The sequence below is a fragment of the Dendroctonus ponderosae genome, unplaced genomic scaffold, assembly GCF_020466585.1.
Source record: "Dendroctonus ponderosae isolate FM_Combo_2020 unplaced genomic scaffold, Dpon_F_20191213v2 Dpon_F_20191213_5, whole genome shotgun sequence".
NCBI lineage: Eukaryota > Metazoa > Arthropoda > Insecta > Coleoptera > Curculionidae > Dendroctonus > Dendroctonus ponderosae.
Window position 1 is genome coordinate 10,328,640 of NW_026018715.1, and position 7,222 is coordinate 10,335,861.

The following is a 7,222-nucleotide window of genomic DNA, read 5'->3' on the forward strand; positions in this document are numbered from 1 at the left end:
ACCGTATAATTTAATAATTACGTTGCCCTCTGTATTATAACTATAGTATTTTCGAATGCTGAAATTACTGGTGCTCTGTACAGAAAAATCATATTAAAATGTTTCAAAATAAATACAAAATTATTATAATTAAATTGTTTTAAAAATCAGTTTTCAGTTCGTAACAGCAAATGCCAAAAATTTCGCACAATTTAGTTCACAATTGTTCCTTTATAGGCAGAGTTTTTGCAAATATCGCGAATAAACCGAAAGGGAAGTTGATGAGCTTGGGGGAAGTGTAAAGTTATTTAACTACAGAATCTTGATTGAAATTGAAATTTGAAGATTTGTTTGGTTCTCTCGGTGCCCATATTTTCTTAAGAGTTGCTGGAGACAAAGTTTTCGAAACGTTAAGTTCAAAATTAACCTACAACAAAAACACGGCAAATTGTTTTTGGAATTGACCGGTAAACGGTTCTTAAAATCTTCTACTTCATCCTGGTTATAGAAAACGTTTTCTAGTCAAATCAGCAAAATAATTATATTCTTTGGCTGGTAAATGTTAGCTAGAAACAAAGTGTGTGGCGCAGATATATTTTACAACACAGTGAAAGTACAAGCAATTGGGAGCAAAAAACCTTGAAATGCATGGAAAGGTTAGCGGTGTATAATACTTTACCAAATTATGAGTAAAACTCGATTAAACTCTTGCCCTTCGAGACGAAAATTGAAGCAAATTTTTGTTATTCTGGATAAACAAAAAGCCTTTGAAATGGAAATCTGGAGACCTCAAAGACCAATCCAATCAAAACTTACAAAAGAACATGTTTTGAAAATTTCACCCTATTTATGGTATGCAATATTTGCCAACCAGAGAAAATTGAAGGAAAGTCACCAAATGAACTCAAACACTAAAACAAACATTCTACAGAAAAATAAATTCCAAAAATGTTGACAGTATTCCTTGGCAAGCTTTTGCAATTGCCGGTATAATAAAATATCCTTAACAGTGTATGTGAACATGAAAAATGAAAGAGCATAGCAATCGACCATTCGGCATTCTAACAATACGCATACATCGCATATGGTTTAGTGGAAATTCTATATAATTAGCTGTTTTTTCCCGTACAGTGCGCAGCAAATGATAGGATTAAGCAGTTAATATCAATAATTAAGCTGAAGCAAGTAGGATACACATATGCTTGGTTCACATAGGCCAGATAAATGCAGACATAATTCCGGAAAAAAATAGCCAATTACGTAAACCATTTTGTGTACAAATCGGTCGAATGCAGTGGCGCGGATCTGATTTGAAAGGGAAATACGCTAAATTATTGTTCATGTTTAAGGACACTTGAGTCTTTGTTTTTCCCAATGTGCCTCAAAGGCTCCGGTTTTTTTATTTCAGTTTTCGCGCTTCAAACTCAATAATATGCACGCTTTGCGATCCTCTCTGCAAATAAATGTTTTCCCATCGACCCTCCAATGACTGAGAATAAATTTTCCATTCATTGCTTCCCAAATAGACCGCTGATGTTACTGCTAATGTTCACTGAGTCGAATGCGGTGCGATGTTCCCTCTGGATTGTGCCCATATATTTCCATTCGGATGATTTCCAATAGAGACCCAGCTAATTGACGTTTCTCACCCTCGAAATGAAACATTTAGACGCTCTCATTGACACGATTTTTATTTGTCTCGCAAAAAAGGTTCCATGACTTGTGTCTTTGCGTTTTTTGTTTTCTATTAGAGCGATGCTGTGACACAATTTGCTGGGTTTTGAGACTTTGAAGCCATCAACGATTTCTGTGTTGGTACAAGAGATTTTCTAAAGGGTTTTTTCTTAAATTTCGATAATGAGAAAACGTTTTATTCCCAAAGCCCGAAAGTTTATTAACTTCCAGAAAATAAACGGTGTTGCACAATCAAAAATTTTCAACAAAATATGGTGAATCCTGCTTGGAGATAACGAGGAAATGCTTAAGAGAGCTTTGCGGAAAAGCAAGGGACGCAAAGGAACCTGTTGAAAATTGCGTTTTTGAAGAAGAATAAGAACTAGCAAACGAGCAAATGGAAGACGATTTTATGGGCTTCAATTGTCTAACTTTCCAAAAAACCTTCAAACTTCTTACCCGCATGTTGCTCAAAGAGTACATTTGAAGAGTCGATCGGATAGAAATGCAAGCTTGAGTGATCAGTTTTGTTACCACTGGCAATTTAAATTATTTGTTCATTGTCCTGTTCCTTGTTTCTAGCTTCTCAATGTTACCTGTTACAATATTTTGTTTGGTTACGATAATATCAGCAATAAATTTAACAAAGAGCTAGTACAATGATTAAAAAAAATAATAATTGTCGAAAAATAATGCAAGAAAATAAGAAATTCGGCTAAGAGCAGGTGAACTATAATGTTTGGATTAGTTTAGCAAACTGATTAAACTGCAACAATTCTGATAATATCAATTTAATAATTGGCTAGCTAAAATTGCACGTGTTATTTTTTTGTAATAAAATGTGCCGGTATCGAGTGAAATAATTGGGTTCAACCGTTCGTGAGTCGCCATTTTCCATCATTTTTCCCTGAATGCATATAAATTTGCGTGGTGATGCATGCATGGAAGGAAGAATTAATGATGTATTAAATAAAATGGTCGCAATAATGTATGAATTTGTAATGTTGGAATGTAATTATAGCGGTTCGAACTCCGCCTTCTGCTGGGGATTGGCCGAGATCCCCAGGTGGGGCCCCAAAAGCTCCTCTCGAAGCCCATGCATGCACGCGATCCCTGCTCGGTTTGCCGTTCTTATACTGCAGCATTTTTGCATTGGTTCAACCAACTAGTAATCAGAAAGTTTTCTGTATGTTAACTTGAAGCCCTTCATTTTATTACGCTTATTAACCGGCCACGGCCGTTTCGATTGCTACAATCGCTACATTTTTTATTTAGTCAGCCAATTTAACTCAATCTTCTTGATACAAAAATTCTTCGACTACTAATTTGTTGTAAAATAATGTGGACATACAGTAAATGGCAATAGTTCAGTCTTGAAACATTTCTTTGTACTGTTTTACTTAAGTTTAGCGGTTTCAGTTGATGACTCTAAGATGTATCCGCACTTGCATCAGTATTCTTAATGTCTTTTCTCACTGTTCTCTTGTATTTCCTTCTTTAACGCGTTATTTTGAAGAATTGCTTAATCACATTTTGATGTGCTTTCCAGCAGTTAAACCAAGCAACAATAAGCAAACATATTTTTAAATGACTACAATAACCAAAACTAGGCAATTTTTGTATAGCTTAGGACGGATAGACATTTAGGTATAAGACATATACAGGGTGATTTAAAATTGGCGTCATTCCTTTTAAGGGGTGATAGAGGCTCCCTTGGGGAGTACGAGAAAAATATAGAACATTTTTTTTTCCAACATTTCTGGAAGATATTAACAGTTGAAGATCGAATTTCTACTTTGTTATTAAGCATTATTTTGAAATTGTTCCATGTTTAATTGGTAGCACATTGGAATACGTAAGCATTCAAAAAGGAAAAATAGCGATCTTTGCTTCAAATTACGAAATATTTTCATTTCAAAAAAGTTCTTTTCTACAATTTTTTGATGAAATGGCACAGCGGCAGTGATGTTTTTTTGTCATTAACAGATAGTTACAGGTGGATAGCCTTTATCAATAATAATAATAATTTGTCAAACTGTGACTTACTTTGAACTTCCTTTCACGAATTTGCGGATATGCGATTAGTTCAGGGGAAATGCTACAGTAACATAGCAGGCTGAAAGAACTCATGCCAACACAGGGCGAGGAGAGTGGTTCCAGGAAGATAGTGGACGACAATCGATGTTCGAGTTCCAGGCACAGAGAAACAAGTATTGGACATAACCCAATCGGGGCCTTCCAGGGGCACTCAAAGTACAATAACTGACACTTTCCCAAGCACCAAATAAATACCGAGGAAGGGCTACATTCCTACCACGTTTGTACGATACACACAGCACAAGGAGATACAAATGGAGCAGGAGCTAATTAACTGAATACGAGAAGCTGCTTAATAAGAGTGGATAATACGGAGATTACACAGGAACTAGCTTGTTTGGAGTAAACCATTAAAATGTTTGGTGTTGTATGGTTGATTTATAAACAACAATATTCGAGGTTATGAGAACAGGTTGACATTTCGAAATAGGTTTCGTCATTCATCGGCTCCTGTTGAATTTACCGTTTATCCTTGTCTATGTTATTGTCACTCTGTATAATTCCATGGTTACCGGAGTTTGAAATAATTACGAAGCAACAGATATTTGCGCAATGTTAATTAGGCAGATTACCTTGAAAAACATTGCTGCCGCATTTCTGATATAGTTTTTTGCAAGTTTCTCAGTTTTTAATAACAATTAATTTATTTTACTATTTTTTTGTACTCTTATAACAGCGCCAGGCAACACATCCAGAGGAATAACGCCAATTTTGAATCACCCTGTATATATCAACAAATCTGAACGAAAATATAAAGTTTGCACACAGAACCGATTTAATTTTATAACAAACCAAGAAGATTCGTTAACGTTGTTTTAAACAATACTAAGTATCTGCTTAGAATAATGCAGAATAGCAATTTTGCAAATTATCAATGTCATATTGCATTATTGAATACAAAGAATAGTTTCAGTAGAAAAGGCTGAATATTGTAAAAGTTTAGCTACTGGAACTTAAATAATTAGAGACAATACATGTTTATTACAGGCCGTTCCCTGCAATTATTCCCGTTTTATTTATTAGAATCGGAAAGGAAATTACACAGTTGAAATAATGTTACCTAGATGTTCATGTCTGAATACCATTTTCTAAAATGACATGCGATTGAAACTTCGTGGTGACGCCATTTAATTCTATTACGGTCGATGAATAGGGAGCTTTCCATTTTCGGACGACGCCTAATTTATCATAATTCACCACCCAATCAATAATGCAGCTTATATCTTGATTACAACAAGGAAATTGACTGAAAGATTCTGATTGTCATGAAAGTGTCCCAATATTTCTTAATTCCTATGCAACATCCGAAGAAAACGTATATAAGTTCTCTATCAACAAAAAATACAAGAAAGTATTGCTGAACTTTGAAATGCTTTAATGCAGTAGAGGAGCTAAAAATTATCAACGATCAGTTGAATGGAAAATAGTTACTTTCCTCAGTTTCAATTCTTGTTCCTTATTAACTGATTCATCATTCCAATCTTCATTTTATTTGCTGTCGCTTTAAAAATATTTCTTCTCTTTCATTTTTTCTTCTTGTTCATTTTCATTTTATTTCCCCTGGGATTATTATTTTTAAGTGCATCTAACGAAATCTTGTAATTCTTTAATATTGGTGTTTTATGATTTACTTGTTTGTCTCTGTCAAAGAAATTTTATGCATTTTTCTATTTATATGTTCATGTTTCAGTTTCTGGTTCTGCCCTCCATACAGCAATACCAACTTAACTTAATTCCGTAGGAAATTTTTTCGGTAATAGTTTGTTGTACAGTTTTGCAGATGCATTTGCTGCTGACTCTGTGCTTCGTCCTTTTGATTTTCAATTCAGTATTTGTCCTATACATAAAAATCAAACTGTCCATTATTGCTATTTATCTGGCAAGTTTGAATCATCTGCAAGTCTAACATTATTTATAACTTCCCTATTTACTTTAATTCTGCATATTCGAAAATTGTTCCACTGTACAGATTGAAGAGCAGGAGCGACAGAATAAATCGCTGTCTGACTTTTCTTTTTCTTCGACTTCCAGATTATCTTTTGTATTTTTTTTGCTTCGTACTCTTTTATTCCAGTACAAATTTATTGTTAGCTGAATTTTTTCGTTGTCAAAATTTTTGTTTTCAGTGCAATAACTTATTTTTCATATCGCATCTTATCAAAGGCCTTTCCAAAATCACCATTGCAGATTTCTATGTCGTCCATATCTAGGCTGATGCATTTCTGTAGGCTGATGCTAAATTAATTTCTTAAGCTTTTGTGTGTCTTTGAGAATTGGCCAGATTTTGTGCGTTTTAGGAAACAGTGCAGAAGATCTACCTTATCCATGGCTTAGGACTGTCACATACCCTATAACGGTATTTTCAGCAGATCCTGAGTCAGGACTTCCCCTGGTATTTGAACTGGATTCCTTGCTGCTCACTTTTTTGCCTTCGTTGTTGTAGCTTTCATTTGCTCCTCTAATATTTCAAGAACTTCACTGTTTCCTGAGATCGCATTAAGTCTAGGAAGAAAAGAGCCCTGAAGAATTGCACAGTTCTGAATTTTCTTAAGCCTTGCGGGTATTGTGAAAAGTCCCAACAATAACCACCTAAACCGTTTAAATAGGTACCCACAAGCCAGATGTGACCCTTTGTAACCGCCGTCCATTGGCGCACGCGATCTCCTGTTGAGGTAATAGTACACGCGTAGGTCAAAGTGCCCCCCTGCAGCCGACTAAATGCTTCTTAAGACGAAGAATAATCCTTGGTAATTGCTACGTATTAATTCAATTTTCTAGCACTTCCGGCAAGCACAATGTGAACCCTTTTGGGGGCCCGGATGCTGGCTCCTATGGAGCGTCCAATTGCAGGCTTCAGGACTGTAATTTACCCACAAAGGATACTTTGTCGAACGTGACACGGGGTGGAGTCGCTTCCATAAAGAGGTAAAATGTTCAATGTCGCTCTTGCTGGTTGAGGGTGGACGAATTTTTTCCTTCTATTTTGGTTGGGGACTTAGAACCGTATCAGGACGCAGTTTTGCCATCTGTTAGTTTCCGTTGGTTTCATTGAGGTGAAACAATTGGTACATTCAACGTTGACGCTTCAAGGAAATCTATCGGGAGTGATGAAGTGATGTGGATGCCACAAAGAGTTTCCGTTTATCAATTATATATAGTTCAATTAAGCTTCAAGATTCCCGTAAAACAAAAAAGAAAAAATTGGTGACTCAAACTTTAGTTTGTCAATTAAGTTGCCAAAGAGTTTATCATAGAATTGCTCATCTATACTTCTTAACCTCGCTTCGCGACATCAGTTTTCCTTGCTGACAAGAATGCTTGGATTTTATAGCGCATGTGGATGTTAAAGGAACATTTTCTGATGAACAATTGTTATTAAAAACTGAGAAATTTGGAAAAAACTATATCAGAAATACGGCAGCAATGTTTTTCAAGGTAATCTGCCTAATTAACATTGCGCAAATACCTGTTG